General features: G+C 46.8%; 1 non-coding gene across 1 annotated transcript; it reads right to left on the bottom strand.

The window, feature by feature from the left end:
• Window positions 1–5,047: 5,047 nt before the first annotated feature.
• TRNAL-CAA (transfer RNA leucine (anticodon CAA)) lies at window positions 5,048–5,120 on the bottom strand. The gene has a single exon. It is a non-coding gene; the product is annotated as a tRNA-Leu (tRNA).
• Window positions 5,121–25,014: the final 19,894 nt, after the last annotated feature.

Below are 25,014 nucleotides of genomic sequence, written 5' to 3'. Positions count from 1 at the left end.
CCACCCTGTGCACGCGGGCAGTGATGAGGCACACACAGTGAGAGAACGGAATCTGCTACCAGCACACTACGCCGCGCAAACAACCGCAACCATCGTGCATATGTCAGTAGAGCAATGCCGCTTACTTGGCGCTAAGCTGGACTGCAGCGCCCTCACAATCCCTAGGAACAGGTCGCGTCTTGCTCGAGAGCAGGAGTTGCGAAACTAAAATGTATCTATCAACGTCACTCTCGCCGTCGTCGTCATACAGTCTTTGTGATAGAGTAGTCCTCACACCATTGTCGTCATGTCGTTGTCTTGCCATTGTTGTCATTGCTGCGTCGTTCTGAATTCGTTGTCGTACCGTCCTCTTCACTCTATCTTCGTATACTGTCGTCGTCATACCATCATCATCACTTTCCTGTTTTACCATCAACATGACTTCAGAAGTTTCATCCCATTATCGCCATACTGCCTTGGTTACTCCAGTGACGTCACTCTTCTTCGTCATTTTAGCGTAATCCTGCTGCCGTCATTCATTTATATTATGCACCCGTTGTCATGACATCGTCCTCACTGCGCTGTCAGCAGAGATTCGCCGTCATGCATTTCCTGTCACACTATCGTAGTCATGTCGGCGTGGCCGTCCCGTCCTCGTTATTGCAACTTCGCTATCCGGTTCTCATCATACACTCGTTGCCATTACATGTACTCACGGCGTCGTTGTCACCATTTCAGAATCATGATCTCATTGTCATCATGCACCGCCGTCATAGTGCCTTTGTCGTTCTATTGATGTCATTCCTTCCTCGTCACTCTATCGTTGTCACTGCGTCGTCGTCATACTGTTATCGTCATGCCGTCATGCCCATGGGCGACCTTGGCAAGTGAGTGCCATGTCAAATTGGGCCCATACAGCAGACAGTGCCTGTTGCACATATCCAAAGCAAAGGAAATCTCAGAATAACCGCTGTGGATTTTAAACAAACATGGCTTCATCTATTTGGTGTGTCACTATGCTGCTTGAATGATAATTGTATTACCATCGACAGTCGTCGTCACATGAGTTCTGCCGTAGTTGTTATTTCAACATACGGCGACCACTTTTCTTAAATAAGATAACCTACTGCTACTTGGCGCAAACCATAGCATCAGCTATAAAAAAATTGTTTGCACTGACACATTGTGTCGATGTTCCAGGTCATTATACTGCTTACCATAATAGCCTGTTGTGAACGAATGTGTGAGGGTGCCATGACTGACGGTAGGGATAGCGTCACTTTGGCTATTCAACGCGTTGCACTATCAGGCAGATTGAACTCGTGTATTACCAGCAGAGCTCTTGACGAAGATTTCTTGAGCCATGTCAACCGCACACAAGAACAAATGCATTATTTTGTCCCCATATAGATAAATTCGTGAAAGCAGGGTCTTTCACTGCTTTACTTCTAGTCAGAAAACATCTGCGAAAGATTTATATGGAGGCACAGGAGATGGAAGGAGAGACGCAGGATAAGTAGCCGCAAGCCATATGACTATTTGTCTTCACCCCGTGCAAAGGGGATTATCGTTATTTGGATAAATACGCCAGGCTGGGACGATCCGGACTGCACGATTCCCCGAATGTTTCACTAGCAAAGGCGTTTATCAGGCATTTATTAAGATGGACGCCTTACGTGTGTATGTTGGCGGTGCCCTTGGCGAAACTGCGCAGTGACAAGAAATGGCCGAGGCCTCAAATAGTAAAAAAAAAAAAAAAACGTCACCTAGGAACGTCACCAACGGGCTCATTTTATACGCTCATCCCGTGCCCCCCCCCCTCCTCCACGCCCTCCCTCCCCCCCCCCCTCGATCACGTTGATGACGTTCCGAGGTGAACAAACGGTATAATCCTTTCGTATTCCCACACGTAGGCAGTCTTAAATGGCCCCTAAACCACCGAGAGGTCGAAATTTACTTGTGCTGTTGCAGTTGTGTACGAGTCTTCAAGGAACAAGTATATCATATTCACCGCTAATAAAGGCGAGGACAGGGGAAGAGAACATATAACGACGACAGTGGGGGTAACTTTCAACTGATTTATTCATGGCAACACGTGGCAATATATGCACAAATATAGCTTGCGCAGAACGCAGCAACATAACCACTTATCAGCCTAGCGGCGCGAACACTTATAAAAGAAATGTATGCCCCATTGAAACAGCCTAATGGAAGTATCGCTAACACAGTCTTGGCCTTTGTTTCTTATATGATATGCTTACGGAGGCGTCTTTATTAGCGGTCAATATGATGTGCCGAAAATACCAAATAGGCTAAGCTGATGTCCTTCTCATCGAACACGTAGCCGCAAGAATTTTTCGAAACGGTGCCGTAAAGTGGATTTACACGCGTTTGATGATCGAAACGCGGCCCACGCTCATTTCGCTGTTTCCATTGCTACGCTCCATTCATGGGCAGGTCTCACGGCGAGTGATCCTCTAAATGTCACGCGACTTACGCCATCGCCAAAGCGCTTTTCAAAACACTGTCCACTTACGGACACTGCGATTCCGCGCTTCTCGGCTACCCAATGGTGCTTCTGCGCCAGCCAGTGCTCCTGCGCTAACGTTCGCAAATGCCATTCTGTGCCCAAAATAAGCTATCCTGTAGCCGTTGAAAGCTAACCAAAGGTCGGTAGGCCGGTTGGCTTTGGAGGCAGTGCAATGAGGCAGATGAGGCAGTGCAAGGGGACATGGGTTGGCTCTCGTTTGATGTCGCCGAAGCGCATAGCAAAATTAGCTTTGAAGAAAGGCTCAAGAACATGGATAAATATATATGGGCGGCGAAATAGCACAAGTATCTCTACCCGGAAAGCGTGGAGGAAAAAGGAAGAAGTCGAGAAAGTTGGCAACCAAGTACACCGTAATTGAAAGTTTAGGCGGACAATCAGGGGTCACCAGAAAGAAAGTCAGAAAAAAAGTGAATTTGATGCAAACTTAAGGTCAACGCGTGTCGCTGCATTTCCGCACAAACTCGCAAGCCTCGCAGCACTATGTCGCCCGCATACATCGGCCAAGGAACGTTTTCTTGCACTCTTCGCCCCTCTATCTGCGCCAGCGCCGCGGTGCGTCCTCTGCTGGCTGTATATGAAACGCTCCCTCAGCATTATGCTGTAACTTCGTGGCTAGAGTCCAAGCTAGGTTATCTCTCGCGACTATGTGCTGGTATGCATGTTCCCGTAATAATCCTCATGCTGCGGTGACTTTGCTTATGCACGTGGATTGTTATGTCGCTGTTGCTAAAATAAATTAACATCTCATAATTTTTACTCGTACGTGGTGATACGCGAATGGAAACAACCTTTGAACAATTTTTGGCTATAAGGCATGGCTCTCGCTCACCTTCTTTCCCCGTATGTTATGAATGACGGGTGCTTCAGTAAGTATGTAATTATCTTAATGCTATGCAGCTTTCTGTGACAGGCAGAAAGTTCATTACGCAGTTACTCCGACACATTATATCCTAACAAAGTCAAAGGCTATCTCTTGTGCGGCGTATAAAGTTACGTACGCTCTAAAGCAATGCCAGTTGAGGCGCAACGTGAATACATTCATACAAAAAATACATAACGCCGAAGAAAAAATGTTCTGCGAAAAGAAAAAACAAGCACGAGAGATGGCGATGGAGACAAGGGCAATGTTGTGCTAAATGCTCAATGTGCGGCGCTTATCCGCGTCGATACATTTTAGTGCTTGTCTATGTTTTGCAGTGTACTTTATGCTTAATCATTATGAACCAACTCACCTAACAACAAGTTTTATTAAAATATATAACGTGTGAAGTGTTGGAAAACAAGACATAGGGCAACTATTTCATGGATTCAGCCAGTTTCTATTACTTTTTCATAACTCCTAAGTAATGGCGCGGTACAAAACATGTTTCTGGAATCAGTGTTTGTAGTCCTCGCCTGTTAGTTCATTGATTCATTGAGAGAAATGTTCCACGTATAATGCACGCCTAGACATGGATTATCCTAAAAATAGACATACGTTAAAACACTGAAGTGCTTCCTAATGCAATGGATTTCGCAGAATTAACAAAGAACTTTAGCGTTCAGTATCAAAGTTGCCGGCTACAGAACTGTTCATGTTAAATTCTTTCGATTCGACCAACTTACTCTGAGCGCTACATGCATTTTCTCAGATGTGGCGTCCACAGTATGTTCTCTTCCAACCTAATGAGGTTCTTCGTTTTAATACTTCTCGCACTGCCTTATTGATTTATTTTTGCTTGCTTGTTCTCCCAAAGCTTTGCAACTGCTATCTCTTCTGTAGTCGTTACGCCCAAGATTTATCTTCCACGTAGCGAACTCGGAGTTTAATTAACAGTGGCGGCGAACTCATTACAGCGGAAAACGCGAGAAGGGCGAGCTTGAATCTATATAAAACACTAAAAAATTCGAAAACTTTAAATAAAGTTGACGTCCGCAATCTTATACATTTCTAATAGGCCATGTAGCGATGCTACCACGGAGACAGTTTCTGGCTACGGTTTAGTGCGTATTTTATGGATACTGCCTCGCATTACCGCTTAGTGCGTATATTATGGCACATATATGGGATATATGGGAAACATATCATTTGCTCTCTCTCTCTACTTCTGACTATTATAGCGCCATCAGCAGGAAGCAACTATATTTGAACACAATATGGGAGACACATTTACGCAAGTCTCTCGGCAATATTGCATGTATCTATTGATTTATTTATTTGTTTATTTATTTATTTATTTAGCATACACTCAGAGCCAGCACGGCACCATAGAGGGGAGCGGTTACAAGCAAAATGGGTAAATTCAACAAAGACGAGGTAATAAAGCAAAAACATATATATATATATATATATATATATATATATATCTGTAAACGAGAAAAGAGGGGGTGAACCGAGGGGCCCGATGTTTATTCGTGCTATCATAAGAAGCCAACGGACACTGACACCAAGGACAACATAGGGGAAATTACTTGGGTTTAATAAATAAAATAATCAAACGATAAATTATTGGAAATTAAAGTGGATTAAAAACAACTTGCCGCAGGTGGGAACCGAACCCACAACCTTCGCATTTTGCGTGCGATGCTCTACCAATTGAGCTACCGCGGCGCTGTTTCCCCATCCACTTTCTTCGGTATTCATGAGTCCTAGTAGAACCCAGGGAGCGTTAGCAGGCACCACCAGGTCTGTGAGTGCTTGCGCTGGCTAACACTCCCAGGGTTCTACTAGGACACATGAATACCCAAGAAAGCGGAATGTGAAACAGCGCCGCGGTAGATCAATTGGTAGAGCATCGCACGCGAAATGCGAAGGTTGTGGGTTCGGTTCCCACGTGCGGCAAGTTGTTGTTTCAACCACTTTAATTTCCAATAATTTATCATTTCATTATTTCATTTATAAGCACAAGGAATTTCCCCATGTTGTCCTTGGTGTCAGTGTTTGTTGACTACTTATGGTATGACTATATATATATATATATATATATATATATATATATATATATATATATATATATATATATATATATATATATATATATATATATACAAATAACAAATGGCACCTAGATATGCAAACTTAGCTATGACGTTTGTGAGTACAGGTTGAACGATGTGAAGAAAAAGGTTCCTAGTTATAGAGTGCTAGCTATGTCATTCTTGAATAATTTGGCATCTGCGATGGTGGCCGTCTAGACGGGAAGATGACTCCACTCGTTGGAAGTGCGTGGTACAAATTACTGTAAGAAAGCGCTCGATCTACATAATGGACGGCTGACCTCATGAAAGTGATCTTGTCTAGGCGATACATATGGAGGCGGGGAAATAAGTTTGTTGCGTAACAGCGGGTAATGAATTAACTTATGAAAAAGGCACAGACAAAACATTTCGTGACGTGATGAGAAGGTAAGTAAAGGATTGATTTCATTGCGCTGATACTCGCGGTACTGTTATAAATAGTTTGAAAGAATGAAATGAGTACAGTTATTCGGAACCATTTCCAGTGAGTGCGTTAGCTTTATTTGTGCTGGATCACTGATTGAATCAGCGTACTCAAGTTTCGGTCGTATTAGAGGTTTATAGAGGAGTAATTTTAAGGAAAAAGGTGCTTTGAAAAAGTTGCGTTGTAAGTAACCTAGCATTCGGTTAGCGTTATTTATCATATGGGTGATGTGGGCAGTGCAAGTGAGATCCGATGTGATGTGAAGACCAGGGTACTTGTAAGTTGCTGCCAAATATAATGGAGCGTTAATTAGGGAGAACACAGGTGGTTCATTGGTAGTTATAGACACACGCATGAATTTACAATTGTTAAAATTTAATTCTATCAACCACGAATGGCACTATGCAAAAATGGCCATTCGCGGGCTTCTTTCACCCTCGAAAAAACCCTTTTATGTGGCACATATTCACGAACAGCAATCTGTATCTGGAGTTTCTCATGTTTCTCTACAGTTTTCTTTTTGACAGCTTTCAGCTAATTATAATACTTGCGATGTTAATTCAATAATTAAATAGAATGCACGAAAAATATTCTTAGAATCTCGAAGTGACGGCAAACAAAATTACCTTCGTGCTGTCCACCCATGTTTCGTTTACACATTTTTAAATCTTGGTTCATCACAATCGGCACACTCTCTATATAATAATGAATAAGGGAAATCTTTCAGCGACATAATAGGAGTGTGAAGAAGCAGGGAGATTGGTAGATAGCGCTGAGCTGTTTGGGATTCTGCGTAAAAGTGGTGGCGATAGGTATTAAGAGGACTGCAAAATCACTAATGTTGTTTACTCACTAGGCACACATGGCTGATTCAAAGTGGGTGCTTTTGCTGCCTCGTTGTGAAATACACTAAAAGTACCTGCCGGGTGTCGGCTACATTCCATCGGGTTCTCCTTGATTTGCCTCCGTGGAAAAATTTACGCGGCGTTCATTTTGCAGAAACTCATCGAGTCGTATTAGGACATTAAAATTTCTCAGCGCATCCGCAACTGTTCCCGAGGTCTAGCGGTAACCCAGTGCGGACGTCTCTACTTTCATCTCGCCAAAGAGGACTTGTCTACTGTAATGCGGCGAATGAAGTAATTCACCAATGTTAATGTAATTTGTAGTTGATAAAAAAGATACTATTTGAACGCGGGCAAAGTACTCACGAGTGAAAACAAATCGCGTACTGCCTGCTTCGTAAGCTGCCATGTTTGTTTTGATCTTACGCAGAGCGGCTGGTTGTCGTCGCACAGAGAACGTGTTATAATTCCTGATACGGTGCGCTTCTGTTTGCATATTCAAAAACCAATAGAGCAGATACACGTATTCTTCGTCATCGCCCAATCTCCCTGACCCACTAGACGGAGTCCGTTAGTGCTCCCATCGTTGTCGTCGTCTGCATAGAATACGCGCGTCATTTGTCCTTCCCTACGAGAGCATCGCCCCGATGCTAGACAAGAAATGTCACTTGCGGAAATAGGGGCCGCTGGCATAGTTATTCGCTCACATACACCTTCATGCGGACAACGTGGACATGTTCAGGAAGGTGCGTGCGGCGGCGCGTACAGTTGGGAATATCGGGAACGACCTCGTAGGTGACATCACTGAGTCGCTGCAATACCCGATATGGTCCGAAGTATCGCCTTAACAGTTTTTCGGAGAGGCCTCGTTTCCGTATGGGTGTCCAAACCCACACTCTGTCGCCGACTTCATAGGTAACTATTCTACGGTGAAGATCGTAGCGGCCTGCGTCGTAGTCTTGCTGTTGGCAGATCCGCAAGCGCGCGAGCTGTCGAGCTTCTGCGCGTTGGGTAAACACATCGGCGTCCGTATCAGTGTCTTCAATGTCATGTGGAAGCATCGCATCCACCATCGTTCGTACATCCCGTCCGTGAACAAGGGTGAACGGAGTCATGCGCGTCGTCCCTTGTTTCGCCGTGTTATAGGTAAAATGTCATCCCAATTTTTATGTTCAACATCCACGTACATTGATAGCATGTCTTCAATGGTTTTGTTTAAGCGCTCTGTCAATCCATTGGTTTGTGGATGGTAGGCGGTTGACTTCCGATGGGCTGTTCAACTTAGCAACAAGAGGTGATCTAAAAGTGCAGCCTTAAATGCGGTTCCTCGGTCTGTTATTACGATGGTTGGCGCGCCGTGTCGCAACACGACACGCTCAATGAAAAAGCGCGCCACCTCGACTGCTGTGCTGCTCTGGATTGCCTTTATTTCAGCAGAACGTGTAAGATAGTCGGTTGCGACTATAACAAAGCGATTCCCTGAAGTAGAAGTAGGAAGTGGGCCCAAAATATCCATTCCGATTTGATCAAATGGTCTTCGAGGAACCTGGACAGGTTGTAGGAGGCCTGCTGGTTTCGTCGGAGGCGACTTTCGCCTCTAGCAGTCGAGACAAGTGCGAACGCGGTGTTTCATGGCGGTGGTAATTCTCGGCCAGTAGTACCTTTGCTGCACTCTGGCTACTGTTGGCGTATAGCCTAAGTTACCAGAAGTCACCTCGTTGTGGCAAGCTTTAAGTACTTCCGTACGAAGAGCTGCAGGCATGACGAGCAGGTAGGGGGACCCAGTCGAAGAAAAGTTTTTTTTTTGTAAAGGACCTTGGCCCGTAAACAAAACGACAACAGTCCTCTTGCGAAAACTCTAGGTGGTTTCGCGTATATTCTCTCCATGTAACGTACTAGTTCAAGCAACTCAGGGTTGTCCCGTTGTTGTTTCGCGATCACGGATGTGTCCATAACACAAAGAAATACTGAGTCTTCCTCTTCGGACGGAGCAGGCGACTCTATCAGCGATCGAGACAGGCAGTCATCATCCGTATGTCCTTTCCCCGACTTTTACGTGACAGTCATGTCAAACTCTTGCAGCCTTAGGTTCCAACGCGCCAGTCGTCCAGAAGGATCTTTAAGGTTTGTCAACAACATAGTGAATGGTGGTCGCTGATAACTGTGAAGTGGAGGCCATACAAACATGGGCAAAATTTCATAACCGCCCATACCCCGGCGAGGCATTCTTTTTCTGTTGTGGAGTAATTAGCCTCTGCACGTGAGAGCGTTCCACTTGCATAGGCAAGCCCTCTTTCTCTGTTCTCTTGCCGCTGCACAAGAACAGCTCCCAAGCCAACATTGCTGGCATCAGTGTGGAACGATGTAGGAGCGGTCTCATCAAAGTCAGCAAGCTCTGGAGGTTTCTGGAGACGTTGCCGCAAGTCGTTGAATGCACCTTGCTCTTCGTCGCCCCATACAATAGCAACGTCGTCTCTCGTCAGGCCAGTTTACGGCGATGCAATGCGAGCAAAGTCTGCAATAAACTGACAGTAATAGGCACAGAGGCTGAGGAAGCACCTGACAGCCTTTTTATAGGATGGTACGGGAAACTGTGCGACGGCGGCAATTTTTTGAGGATCCAGGCGGACACCTGCGTGGCTGACCACGTGACCGAGAAACTACAGTTCCGCGAAGCCAAAGTGGCACTGCTCCGGCTTCAGGATGAGGCCAGCGGACCGTATGGACTGCAGAACCTCTTCAAGCCGTCCGAGGTGTTCTTCAAGCGTTGCGGAGAGCCCGATGATGACGTCGAGATACACTAAGCAGGTTTTCCACTTCAGACCCGAAAGCACAGTATCCATGAGGCGTTGGAATGTAGCAGGGGCAGAGCACAAGCCGAAAGGCAAGACTTCAAATTTGTATAGGCCGTCTGGCGTCACAAAAGCAGTTTTTTCACGGTCCTTCGGATTTGCCTCGATTTTCCAATATCCGCTTTTTAAGTTCATTGAAGAGAAGTAACGCTCGAGGCGAAGCCTGTCAAGTGAATCATCTATACGGGGAAGCGGGTACACGTCTTTCTTTGTCACTTGATTTAGTTTTCGGTAGTCCACGCAGAAACGCAAGCTGCCGTCTTTTTTCGTAACTAGAACTACAGGAGATGCCCAGGGACTCGTTTATTGTTGAATCACGTCGTCTTCCAGCATTTTTGTCACTTGTTGTATGGCTTCACGTTCTCTGGGAGCCACACGATATGGATTTTGGTGAATTGTCCTTGCCGAATACTCTGTAATTATTTGGTGCTTTGTTAGAGAAGGTCCGACTGACGCTGGACGTCGACGCAAATCAGTCGTTGAACTTGGCCAATAGCGTAAGAAGCCGCTCTCATTCGTGCTGCGACAAAGCAGTGCTAACGTCAAGTACAGGAGCTGGGTCTTGCGTAGGCGCTTTTTCGAGTAGTGAAACGCAGCTACGAACATCCGCAACGCCGTCAAAATAAGCCACAGCCGCGCCCTTGGGAAGGTGCCGTCGCTCTGTACTAAATCTTGTACAGGTTCGTGCGCCCGTCGGTGACATTCACGATTCCTCGTGTGACCAAGATACCGCGAGTAAACAACAACGTGGTTATTTGGTCGGCACCTCCTTCGCAATGAAACGATATGTCACATGCTACCGAAGCAAGAGCACATGATCGACGGGAGATGACGACGTCGTCTTCTGTTAGACGAAAGGTTTTGTGCTGCGGCGATAAGGAATGGGCTAAACGGGAGCTCTTATATAACGTCACCGTGCCATATTCCTTTAGGAAGCCCTTTCTAATAATCAAATCATTGCAGCCAGCAGGAAGGAGGAGGAAAGCGGCCACGAAAGAAGAACCCCCGATGTTAACTCTAGCAGTTAACTCTAGTTATTGACTGTGCAACGCAGGTCGTCTATAAAATCCCGCTTGATTGTAAATGTTGTTATAACGGGCCAACGGGGAGGTGCATTAATGATCGCCTGCGCGAGCATGCAGCTCCACTAAAAGGAAACCCGTACAGCCATCGGGCCGCCCACCGGAACACGTGTGGTTGCACCCCGATCGGAAAGAAGTCTGAAATAATTGGCAGACATAATGAAATGCGTGCGCGGGAAATCTTTGAGGCTTTTTGCATGTTCACAAGGGGCGATGCGTGCGTCAGTTCAGCGTCCCTCACGCTTTCAACAAAAGATCAGGATTATCTCCGTGGCTGACGCTTATTCTTCTTATCCTTCTTTTTATGTTCTTTATGTCACATTCAATGATGTCTTTATATGCTCCTTCTGCAAATAAAGCATTTGGTTGCTAGTCAGCGCTCTGTCCTGTGTAGCGCTGTTCCTGCTTTTATTCTAAAGAGGAAGCAACCAGCCTCACTGAACGCACTGCTGATAATAATTAAGGATTTACGTGTCGTATGAATCTCAATTCGTGTGCGTAATATCATGAGTACATCTGAATTAATTGAAACTCAGCAGGTTGAAGCATTAAAGATAATTAGGTGGCCTCCCCCTAGTAAATCAAAGTCGAGAGATGCTTGCTCACTGATGCAACACCTGACTACGTTTAAATATGTCGGCGATGTTGCGTCGTTTTCGGTAATATTTTACATTTGCAGCAAAGCACTGCATATTATTACGATATCACCGAGCGATGCTCAAGAGACGGGCCGCCGCAAGAACGACGACGAAGTTGGTCACTGCCCTTGGCAGCGACCAACTTCATCTATCTTCTTGCAACCATCTTGGGTTGGTCTGGCTGTCTGGCTCCAGTGTAAATAGCCTGTAAATAGCTTCTTTCGTCTGTGTCTTTCCACACGTAACATTCTGGTGGAGGTTAGCGATCCCCGTCCTCGCCACGGAACTCCGAAGAGGTCGGCCCATCGAGCTTGTCACCATGCCTCCCGGTGACGAGCCTGCCTCTGCAACGCCTTCGGCTTGTCCGACTGCTCCAATCATCACGGTTGCCCCACATCGTGACCCTGGTGTGTTCTGTGGCCTGGAGGGAGAGGACGTTAACGAATGGATCAAGTTCTAGGAACACGCCAGTGCTAATAACAGGTGGGATCACACGATAATGCTCGCCAATGTCATCTTTTATCTCGGCGGCACCCCACCCGTGTGGCACCAAACGCATGACGACGAGATAAACAGCTGAGACAATTTCAAAGAAAAGCTCCGGGAACTGTTCGGCGACTACATTGGGCGCAAGCCTACGCGAGAAACGCTCTTTCATCTCGGGTTCAGACATCTACAGAGCCGTACGTTTCATACATCCTTGACGTCTTGGCTCTCTGCTGCAAAGCTGACGATACGATGTCTGAAACAGATAAAGTGTCGCATGTGTTAAAAGGCATCGCCGATGATGCTTTCAATTTGCTTGTTTTTGGTCACGTCTCGACTGTCGACGTCATCATCAAAGAATGCAGTGGCCTTGAACAAGCTAACAGCCGCCGAATCTCGCGTCACATCACGAGGCTACCGAACACTGCTGCTACGTCGACATGTGAGGGTCGACCGCGTCGGACCACCCCCTGTGACGATGTAACCCGTATTGTTTGCCGCGAGCTCGAGGCCGCCTGTTTGCCAGCTTTCTCCGCGACGCCTCCCGATCCACCAGTAACCATGATTGCGCTGATTGAGGCCGTCGTCAGAAAGGAATTTGAGAACATGGGTCTCAACTCCGTGTGTTCATCGTCTCCACCCACGATTCCCCAGTTCTCTAGCAGCCCTCCTCGTCCCCGGCAGTCGTTTTCTGCAACATCTCACCGCAACCCGTCCGAATGGCGTACCCCTGATGACAGGCCGATCTGCTTCCACTGTTGTCGCACCGGCCACGTCGCTCGTCACTGCCGCAACCGATGGCCACAACCTCCTCGGATATACACCACCGATAATTCCAGCCCCTTTGGACCTTGTGTTCCCTATGCCACCCGCCATGAACCCATTGCCGCTGATGCTCCTGCCCCGAACCCTCGCTACAGCCGCTCTCCCTCACCTCGACGCTATCAGTATCTTTCGCCCCAACCCCGTCTCTTATCTCCGTCAACTATTGCCTCCCGGGCCCAGCCGCAAAACTAGGCACTGCAGCTTCTGGAGGTGAAGCTGCGTTGTCCACCCTGCCCTCAAATCCTCTGCTCACGTTACACACGAACCAAACCCTTCTTGACGTTGACGTTGGTGGCTATCCTATCGCGGCACTCATCGATACAGGTGCGCATCTTTCTATTATGAGTGCTGCGTTCCGACGACGACTGAACAAGCTCCTCACCCCAGCGTCGGCACGCGTCGTCCGCGTTGCGGGTGGCGGTACTGTGTCTATCATCGGCATGTGTACGGCACGTGTCAGCATCGCCGGCCGCCACACTCCTGTCCTCTTCACCGTGATTGCTCATTAGCCCCACGACCTCATTGTCGGCCTCGATTTTCTCTCCGTCCATTCTGCTCTTGTTGACTGCTCTTCCAGTACCCTTCGCCTTGAGTTGCCGATGCTCGCAGAACCTTCTGACGCACCCCACTGCCGCTTACGCCCCACCGGCTTTCTTCGCCTGCCCCCAAAGTCCATAGCCTACATTGAACTGTTGTCTTTCCCACCAGTTCCTGATGGCGAGTACCTCGTCACTCCTCTGCCCGACAGCCCAATACAGTATGATGTCACCGTGCCTCACAGTATACTTACTATTACTGCGAACCGCACTTTCATGCCTATCTTTACCTTGGATTGGCAAAGCAAATTCTACCGCAAGGTATTTGCCTTGCCAACGTTGATTGTCTCGGCGACCATCACGTGGCAACTTTATCGACCGATGCTTCTTGCGAGCTTAGTAGGCCCATCATGCCAGCCTCGGCCACCGATACCAAGATACAGAAAATGGTTGCGACGGACCTGTCTTCTGCGCAGGCTGAAGACCTTTACCAAGTATTATTGTCCTACAGAGATATTTTCGACTTCGACGATCGCCCTTTAGGCCAGACGCTCACGGTCAAGCATCGGATTCTTACTGGCGATGCTACTTCTATTCACCGACGACCGTATCGAGTTTCTGCGTCGGAACGCCGAGTAATTCAAAGTGAAGTCAACAAAATGCTAGACAAAAACATCATTGAGCCTTCTCCGAGTCCCTGGGCGTCACCTGCAGAGTTGGTTAAGAAGAAGGATGGCACCTGGCGCTTCTGTGTAGACTACCGCCATCTGAACAACATTACTAAGAAGGACGTCTACCCACTCCCACGTATAGACGACGCCCTTGACTGCCTCCACGGTTCCAGCTATTTCTCTTCTATTGGTCTTCATTCTGGATACTGGCAGATTGCTGTTGACGATATGGACAGAGAAAAAACCGCGTTCATCACACCTGATGGCCTATGCCAATTTAAAGTAATGCCGTTTGGATTATGCAACGCCCATGCCACCTTTGAGCGTATGATGGACTCCTTGCTCCGTGGTTTCAAATGGTCCACATGTCTCTGCTACCTCGAAGGCGTCATCGTCTTCTCGCCAACTTTCGACCCTAACCTTGAGCATCTAACAGCTATACTTGATGTATTTCGAAAGGCGAAAATGCAACTCATCTCGTCGAGATGTGTTTTCGGCCGCCGCCAAATTACTGTTCTGGGCCACCTCGTTGACGCTTCCGGAGTACAGCCTGAGCCCGACAAAACTCACGCTGCCCGAGAGTTTCCGGTTCCGAAGTCAGCCGCAGACGTTCGAAGTTTTGTTAGGCTATGCTCGTACTTTCGTCGTTTTGTTCAAGATTTTGTGGCAATTGCTAGACCCTTCACTAATCTTTTGAAGAAAGGCGTACAATTCTCGTGGCGTACTGCAGAAGCCGCCGCCTTCTCTCGTCTCGTCACTCTTCTCTCCTCACCACCCATTCTCACCCACTTCGACTCTGATGCCCCTACAGAATTGCATACAGATGCCAGCGGTCATGGCGTAGGTGCCGTCTTAGCCCAGCGTCAGCGTGGCCAGGATCGCGTTATTGCTTATGCGAGCCGCCTCCTCACACCATCGGAGCGCAACTATTCCATTGCGGAACGAGCATGCCTTGCTGTTGCGGTTGCGAATTTCCGTTCTTACCTCAACGGTCACCCTTTTTCCGTAGTCACTGACCATCATGCTCTCTGCTGGCTCTCATCCCTAAAGGATCCTAGAAGCCGGCTTGATCGATGGGCTTTGAGACTACAAGAATTTGGTATTCCGTGGTCTACAAGTCTGGCCACCTGCACCAAGACGCTGACAGCTTGTCGCGTTACCATGTTGACGACCCTGATTCCTCCAATATCACCAGTGCTACTCGTGTATTCTCTGTGTCGCAGCTGCTTCATTTCACCGACGAGCAACGTCGTGACGCCTACATCAGAGCACTCATCGACCGTTTTGAACACTCTCCGGCCGACGCCACTCTACGCCTCTTCGTCCTCCGCGACGGTACTCTGTACCGTCGTAACCTTCATCCGGACGGCTCTGAGTTCCTACTTGTCATACCTAAACACCTCCGCTCAACCATTCTAAAACAGCTCCACGACGCACCAACGGCAGGACACCTCGGCGTATGCCGAACCTATGACTGTGTACGTCACCGTTTTTTCTGGCCGGGCCTTGCCCGTTCCGTACGACGTTACGTCGCCGCTTGTGAACTTTGCCAACGACGCAAGAAGCCTTCCCAGCCCCCCGCTGGTTACCTGCACGCGCTCGACATCCCTGCCGAGCCCTTCCATCGTGTCGGCTTAGACGTTCTCGGCCCGTTTCGGGAATCTACATCAGGAAACAAGTGGGTTGCCGTCGCGGCGGACTACGCGACCCGCTACGCCGTAACCCGCGCTCTTCCGACCAGTTGCGCAACTGATGTTGCGGACTTCCTCCTGCATGATGTCATTTTGATTCATGGTGCTCCGCGTCAATTGCTAACAGTCCGTGGCCGTACGCTCTTAGCCAAAGTCGTTGAGGACATCATGCGTGCCTGCTCAATACGGCATAAATTTACCACCTCCTACCACCCTCAAACGAACGGCCTCACTGAGCGTTTGAACCGCACCCTTACACACATGCTATCTAAATACTAAGGATGTGCGAATATACGAAATTTCGAATACGAATCGAATATTTTCTTTATTCAAAGCGTATTCGATTCGAAAATGCATATTCGGAAATTCTCAAATATTCGAACACGACCGAATAACGGTAGAAACGGTGAATATTCGGACAGATTGCAAATCATTTAGCAATTAATTGATCATATGCTTGCTTCGCATTCTCCTAAGAACATGTTTATCCACTGAGATCTTTGCATGATCCGCTCATAATTTTTATCCTCTGTTTCAGTGTGTCTGCATCCGGCCCGAGAGACAAGATTAGTTTCGGTTTCTTTTTTACAAAGCTTTATTCGGGGCTCTTTCATAACGATATAGGATGTACATTCGGGCTCCGTAAGTATACGCTATAAAATGTGTATCTCAAAAATGTTACCTGGACAAATCACAGATATTTGGAAATGAAAAAGAAAAAAATATATGTCCGAGGAGAACATTTCATCGCCATTGACAACTCCCAGCTTGTGTTCTCGCTTTTCTAAAGTGCTCGCCGATTCTTCGCTACGGGCTGCGCTGCTGCTCTGTGAGGCAATCGCAATCCACGCTAAATTTGCCGCTGAGCTATTGGCGACCATCTCAGTGCTGAAACAGCCCTCTCAAGCATGGTCTCCAAGAATGGCATCAACTGCGGAAGACGAGCCACCAAGCAAGCAAGAAAAGAAAGCCGGTGAAGTCTTCTTTGGCGGTACTACAGAAGACTTTCGCCGTCGACAGCCTGCTTTGCGCACACTCTGCAGTTGTCAATCAGCGACGGGATGTCGTGTACTTCGGCAATCAACAAAATCGGCAAGAAAGCGAAAGCGATTTTAGGACACTACAAACATAGCCCTATTGCGCAGAAAAAACTGAACGAACTGCAGAGGCAGTTGAACGAAGACCTGCTCCATGTTGTGCAGGTTGTTGACACAAGATGGAACAGTCAGTACCTCATGCTCTCGAGGCTCCTTGAACTCTGAGAGTACATCACACTTGAGCTCACCACCTCGGACGCTAGCATAGATACCCTTAACTCTGCATAGTGGAGATATGCAGTGGAGTTTGTGAAGGCACTGAAGCCTTTGTTTGACACAACTGTGATCTTAAGTGCTGAAAAAAAATTGTCATGTCAAATTCAAATTACTTTTGGAATGTTGCATTGCCTCGAAGGTTGCAAAGGCAACTCAGGGTTTGCTAACAATCTTGCAAATTGTATCAATACTCGTTTTGCGGAGGGCGAATTTGACTAAGTGGCCATCCTGGCCATGTTTCTTGAACCGCGCTTTAAGGCCCCAGTTCATGAGGCATCTGGTCAGATTACCTGGCTGAAAGACCTAGTGACAAAGGAGCTCCAGGCAGCTGACGTGGAAGCCAGTGAGGACACTGCCGTGCCAGCGTCGACTTCTTGTCCGCCGGTGGCATCCAGTGTGTGGAATGCGTTTGACAATCTAGTGATGAACAAAGAGAAGAGAAATTCGGCATCTGCCCCTGAGAGAGAAGTTACAGACTATGCGGAAAAGCCTCTTCTGGAAAGGAGCAAGGATCCTTATGAGTGGTGGCAGTCCATTGGCCGCTTCAATCACCCACTTTTAAGTGCACTCGCCCAGAAGCACTTGGCCATCCCTCCCACCTCAGTTGCTAGTGAAAGAGTATTTTCGACCGGTGGAAATGTCACAGCGCATAGAGAGCGCTAATTTCTGAGCATGTCGAGCAGTTAAGTTTCCTTCACGATAATCTGTACCGAACGCCTAACCTGACTGAGAGCGTTACCTGACATTACCATAGTGCATTACCTATAATGAGTGTTTCTTTAACCTGAAGCAGCCTTGTAAAATGCGCTGTTATTTTTAAAAGGGTAATAAAGCTATTGTTGCCTCGTTTTTCAACATTTTAATACTACGCATATATTCCATATTCGATTCGATACTCGAAGACAGTTTTTTGCCTCATTCGTATTCGATTCGTATTCGAAAATTTCAATATTCGCGCACTCCTACTAAATACGTCTCAGACGACAACCGTGACTGAGACCAGGCTCTACCTTACATTACATTTGCGTATAACCCTTCCCGTCTCGAAACTGCTGGCTTTTCGCCTTTTTACCTCTTGTATGGCCGTGAACCGACGCTACCACTGGACGCTGTGGTAGGGTAATTGTTTAGAGGGAAACCTTTGAAATATGGATACTATGTAGAACACAGTCACCTTTCTGGGTAGCGCGGCCAGAAAGAAAAGGAGAAGTGTTTTGCGAGAATGGCTCCCTTTCTTTATATGGGAATGCTCCTATGTGTTGATCAGCAAAATTCAGTCACCCTTGCAGGTATTTTGGGTGTCCAACTTTTTTCTAGTAGAAACAATTTTCGTTTCACTGTTTTTGTGTGTGTGTGTGGCTTGCCTTGATGGCATTAACGTCCGCCACCAGCTGAGCTTAATCTTTCGCTGACTGCATTGCACCTGTTTGTAAATCTATTTCTCATTAATACAAAGGACTTACTGTCTCCTGTTTATTCCCGTAGTAGATTACTCGCTGATTGCGTGATATTTTGTAACATTTCTTATGACATTGAACGCCTAGCTTTACAAAAAGGTCTTGACGTACTCAATTACTGGTGCCTGTGCTGGCTAATGCATTTAAATTTTTCTAAAGCCAAAACGATCTTTTTCAGTAACAACATGTCCGGGTAGAAAAGTACTTCTACAATTAACAACCATCCGGTGAAGCTTAATAGCCCGTAGAAGTACCTTGGACTGCAATTACAGGCTGACTTACAATTCTACTAACACATTGACCATATGCGTGCATCTTCGAACCACTCATTAGGACAACTAGAAGAGAATCTCCAACACACTCCAGCGCACATTTGTAACCGTGCCTAGGTATCATTAGTTCTTACGAAAGCGTAATGTGCGTCCACCAGCTGGGACCCGAAGCAGGCTTACAATATTGGTAACATAAAACCCTTGTAAAACGTGCTACATTTGCTCTAATTACTGAATTTTCATGAGGGCCACTGGTCCTAAACACACGCTGAATTGCCTCAACTATCGTGCCCCCACAAAATTGTTTTGGCTTTCATTTCTTCGCAAGCTTCATCACCGTCCAACTATGAATCACGATTTCTTCCAGAAATCCACCGCCACGTTTACGCGCCGAGATCACGCTTATATAATCAAACGCGAAATGTACAAAGAACCTCACATTGCCAGGTCATTTATTTATTACGCTATCATTTCATTGAATAATTTGCCAGTACACATCGCCGCTTAGCCTAACGTAACGCGATTCTAAGAATTATTGCACAAGTTGAACGAAGACCAACAAAGGCTTAGCGATTCATCTTCATGTTTCACTTAATACCATGCGAAAGTATGTATATTTATGTCCATGCTTGCTATAAATTTGCTGTCACTTAGCGCTTCCGTGTATATTTATTTACGTGTTACGTTGATTTTCTTAAAGACGTTGATTTATTATAATATTTTTTCATGCCTCTTTTTATGACAATCATTCCTTATTTATTGACGTGCTTTTTTAGTCAGGTTTGTCACTTCATATCTAGACCAGTGATTTCTTCTGTGTAGTGCGTAAACGTATCTCGAAGTGCAATTTTTATAATAATAATATTTGGGGTTTTACGTGCCAAAACCACTTTCTGATTATGAGGCACGCCGTAGTGGAGGACTCCGGAAATTTTGACCACCTGGGGTTCTTTAACGTGCACCTAAATCTAAGCACACGGGTGTTTTCGCATTTCGCCCCCATCGAAATGCGGCCGCCGTGGCCGAGATTCGATCCCGCGACCTCGTGCTCAGCAGCCCAACACCATAGCCACTGAGCAACCACGGCGGGTCGAAGTGCAATTTTATTGTTTGTTGTTTATTTGCAAATTTCTCCCTTCGCCTTATAAGTCCTTTCGTAGTGTGCTTTGTTCAAGCTTTTGTAACAATAAAATACCGCTAATTGTAAGATTGTGCATCTCGGTGACAACCTGTATTAGCTGTGCGCCCCCCCCCCCCACCACTTCTTATATAGTACCCTCGTCCAACACAGCCTTACGGGGTATTGACAAATGCTTAAAAATAGAAAAAAAAAGCGAAAAAGCAGGTGCGTCTGCTCAGCAGGATCATCTCACAGTTTATCTACTTCCTGTGATGCGGACTGTCGAATACCAGGTTCTAGATTTGTCTCCATGACAACAAAGTTTATCGGGAAGAAAAAAAAAAACTTTGAAAAACATTCACATGCGATGTCACAAAACGCTTGTGGGCGCGGGAGGAAAATATGACATGGGTCATCATTCTTTTTAGCGCATAAAGAATAAGGCTTACGCATCTGCGAAAGGCAAACACGAGGTGGGTGAGCCACGTGGCCGCTGCTGCTCTCGTGCCCACTGAAAGTGGCTGTTTCGCGGAAGCATTTTATGTCACTCTGAAGAATTGATGACGTAGGTGATCCGGACAGGCAACTTAAGCTTCAGGGCGGCAAATAAAAGAAATGATGTCTATCGTATGTTGCCGCATCTGAGACTCCACTAAGCGAGGTTAAAATGCTGGCACGTCCTGCTCAGGCAACACTGAGAGCAGGGCGGACATCGCGTAAACATGTAGCGTGTAACGAAGCGCAACGTCCCTTATTTTGATGAGGCTGTTCCCGTGTGCATTGAAGACAACAGGCGGCGACCGCGCATCTAAATCAGCCGGAAATGATCCCGTCGATGATTCTGCTGGCTGGCCGAAGATGACGGCGAATGACAGGGAACCAGTAAAACCCCTCAATCTCCAAATGTAGCGCCAACCATTTTCCTCCTCCTCCGCTCGGTGCAGCCGGTGGCGCCGCCCGTGCTGGCCCTGCCGTAGCAGACGACGGGCAACGCGCTGCCGGAGGAAATCCGTAGAAAAGTTCGTTCGAGCCCTGCGGAGCAGTTTTGTTCACTCGAGATCTTGCTTCGTCAGTCGGTAACTGGCCTTAAGAATGTCATGTTGGGATTGCGAAAAGAATAGAAAAAAGGACCATTATTTAAGGCCTAAAGCACGCGCACGTTGAGAGTTGGTGTTGCTGAAACACGACTCATGCACGCGGTGTGCTCAGACACTCGTGCAATTACCAGAGTTTCAGGTTTTGACAGCTTGAAAGTATGTGTACGTGGTTTCGTAGGTTCACATACAGTGCACATCACGCATGCGATACCCATTTATTTAATCGGATGCATAAAAATGACAACTTTAAGCAGTAAAAATGTTAATCCATATCAGCGGGCCTGCGGTCCGTTGCGGCCTTTCGCGGCCCATTATAATCCTACCCACGAAACATGTGAGTAGCCGCTGTTCATGCCTCCAACATTTAGGACGCGTCCGGCAGCAGCCACGGTAGAGGCGATATGCGTAGAGCCCGTAAAGAGATTCCTGGTTAGTGTTCCGTAGTTCACCTCGCACGGGTGCGGTATGTTGCAGCAGTCGCGGGCGCTTTTTCGTTGCGGGGAGCTTTGGTAATAACGACGACAGACAGTTTCTTCTATAAGTACTGCTCCAGGAGGGCACATGTAAAGGCTAACAGAGGCCTCTGGGGAGCACGTGACATTACTAGTGTTTCCGCTGCCGCTTAGATGCCCTGGAGGCACCGTCAATAATACGAAATGATGACACGTTGTTACAGCTAGTAAACAAAATCTAATAAAGAAATACAATCACGCAAAGCCGCTAACTACTGGCGCAGCACTACAGCGTCCGCGCAAGAATTACGAAACGCCAACGAGAAGAAAGGGGGTTAACCAAGGGGCCCGATTTTTAATAGTCATATCATAAGAAGCCAACAGATACTGACACCAAGGACAACATAGGGGAAATTACTTCTGCTTAATAAATGAAATAAAGAAACGATAAATTAATGGAAATTAAAGTGGATGAAAAAACAACTTGCCGCAGATTTGGAACCGAACCCACAACCTTCGCATTTCGCGTGCGATGCTCGATCTGCTAATTGAGCTACCGCGACGACGTTTCCCCATCCACTTTCTTCGGTATTTATATGTCCTATAGTAGAACCCTGGAAGTGTTAGCCAGCGCCACCACTCACACACCTTGGCGGCGGACGTGGAACGTCCTTTTTGCCGCAGGCGTCATGAGAACGTGAAATTTTTGGGTGAATAAACCCGCACATGCTACCTGAAGGCATCCATGTTTTACATGTGCACATGTTTTATAATGCACATGCGGCATGAAGGCATCAAGGAATTTACCGGCCCACCTACCACTACGCTGACAGTGCACGTTAAACATCTCCATACGACATAAATAAAGTTATCGGGAGCCATCCACTACGGCCTCCCTCGTAGCTGTAGTCGCTCCGGGACATTAAAAACGTTAATCACCACAAACCAAATCAATACATGCGGGCATTCGAAGCTAAAAGACTGCATCCGAGTCATAGTCAGCCTAGCACAAGCGTCAAGAATGTGCTAACTTCGGGTGGATCTCAAAACATAGCATGAATAAAGTCGCTTTTATGTCACAGGCCAACTGCAGCTTTCGCCGCAAGACGAAACTACATGAAACAAAGAGGGCGCATTCATAAAAAAGTAAACTTAAACGCGTAAAAACACGCACAGCATGAACACATACACTTATTCCAAGCGGCAGGCGGGAACTAGGCGCAAAAGATGACGTTGCGAGGAACCGTGGCAGTTCACAAAGCCGTGCATTTTTTGCCACTTCCTCGAAGTCAGCCCACCCGATCCTATGTATTCAGACACTTTTTTTCTTTGTGCGTTGGGTTCGCCGGATGGTAAAGAAAGAAGCCCTTTGCCGCTGCTGTGTCGGTTCCGGCAACCGAAGGCGCAGCAGACCGGCATCACAGTTAAGCACTCGTCCCTAACACACTCGATTTGTTCCGCTAACGCGCTCGATCAGTCCATTTGCGCGTACTTTCGTCGCGCAGGTCCTACAATGGCGGTCGGAGAGCGCTGGAAAGAAAGCATATACAAAAGTATGCGTGATATATACAGGATGCGTGGAGGAGGAAACGTCGGGGAGAGCTAGGTGGCGGAAAGATCTACGAATGGCGCTACTTTTGGAAAATTGAGGGGTTTTAGGTACCAGTCGGGGCTGGAGCGGTATACTCGACAGCCAGGCACAGGGAGCGAAATTCCGTTCATCGTCGGCGTCGGAGGAGCGCATGATCAGTAGCTGGAAAGAGGCGCAAACTGAATAAAGAAACATAAAAAACTGCCCTTTGTCTTCGAAACACGGTCATGTTTATCCAACATAAAGGTTATTGCAGTTTAACAGTTTTCATACACTACGTCTGATATGTAGTTAGTGGGTATATTTTTGCATGGTTAGCTGTCCTTCTTTGCACATAATATTGCACAAACGGAAGAGCTTGCAGGTAAGAAAAGCACGAACAACGACAAAAGACTAATTTGTATTTGCTGGCTCCATGCGTATCGATTGACATGTATTGGTTGTCTTTTCCTTTTTACTTGCTTTATTGTTCATTCATACCCATGACGCGCTTACAGCAGCGCCAGACCAACGAAATAAAAGCCGAGCCGGCAGAACATCAAACCTTTATTAAGTGTAGAGCGTATTTAAGGAAACCGAGCGGCCAAGAGACACAGAAGAATACGTAGAGAACGACGGGCAAGGTGAAAAAATATCAGTAAAAGCACACGAGAAGTTGCAGCAATGCTCTAGCCACTTTACTCAAATGGTAAAGAAATTCAAATACCCAGTGTTTGATAATCACGTTTTCTGGTATTTGAAGTTAAATTCAATCTCTTGGTTACATGGCATTATTGCTGCCGCCCAATGACAGGTGGATGCCATACCCCGTTTAACAAACCTAAAACGGGACACTGTCTTAATTCTATACTGCTATGCCAACACAGATATTCGCTGTAAGAGTGATGGACAAAGCAAGGGGGTTTTCAAGCCGGTTTCGTAAAAGCAAAAAGGTATTATTTAAACCAGATTTTCTAACAGTAAACAATGATAACTGTGAATCGTTGTCGGCACGACACTATTCCTGCGCGTCAAAAATGGTTCCAGAATACTGGCGCACATCCATGCGAATATTTAAGAGAAAGATAATCCACTCATGAACAAATTACAACCATCATGCGACCACAACAAGCCAGCCTGCATGCTCAAAAAGAAAACACCACGTGTTCACAGCGGCAAAGCAAGCCGCACAAAGGTACAAAAAAAAATGAAAACCTCCGAGCAATAAAGTCACGTGGTACGCAGAATAGCCAATCGAACACTATTATTTTAGGGCCAAAGTAATCTAGCTAGTTAAATCACACAGCTACAAATCCACTGGGTTACGAGCGGACACTGATAAACGCGACACAGCAAAGCAGCCAATAGCATGCAATGGAGTTAGTTTAAGTTAGCTGGGCGCCGTGGCAGACACAGCCACGGTGCCAAACGCGCCAAATCCACGCTGTCAGATAAGGAACAACTTTCCCACCAAGGCAACGCCACTGGTGCAAGTGGAAATGTAAGACGAGCCAACAACGCGGAATGGGCAGAGTGCGCACTATACTTGGCCCGACAAGACTCCGTCCTAAACTACGCAATACCCACTAAAATGGCGCATATAGTTTTCTAATGGCATACCGCGAACATGCGCAAGCGTGCATTGGACTAGATTAGCTCAGCGACCCTTTATCTCGTTTAGCCTCATGAATGACAGGAGACGGTACGAAACTCTTGGCATAGGGTGGTGGCGGCCACCACCTCGCGCTGACCACAACTACTTTAGTGCAGTGACCTCCGAAATTGCATGGCGTGGCTGGTCTTGGAGCAGGTTTGTAGCAGTTTAAGTCGTTTGTAGCGTGGTTGTAGCTAGTCTAACGGAATGTAGCAGATAGGAACGATTGTAGTAGTATTTCCATCACTTTTGTAAGTAAAAGTCGAGGAGCTGAATACAAATATTCTGGGACATTTTGTGGGGAAAACGAAGCCCACGGGAAATTCCAGCAAAAGTTGGCAACATGTTAGCTACTGCATCATCAAAATCAATACAAGACCACTTCTTAAGAACAAGCCGATAGTCATCTACATACATGTGCACGCTCATGATGGATTTGTGAATTAAACATTCCCGCATTAGTATGTCAACTGTGGATCAAAAAATGTTGCAAGACATGGGC

Source organism: Dermacentor variabilis, chromosome 3, assembly GCF_050947875.1.
Source record: "Dermacentor variabilis isolate Ectoservices chromosome 3, ASM5094787v1, whole genome shotgun sequence".
Taxonomy (NCBI): Eukaryota; Metazoa; Arthropoda; class Arachnida; order Ixodida; family Ixodidae; genus Dermacentor; species Dermacentor variabilis.
This window is presented reverse-complemented; position numbering and strand designations above follow the sequence as displayed.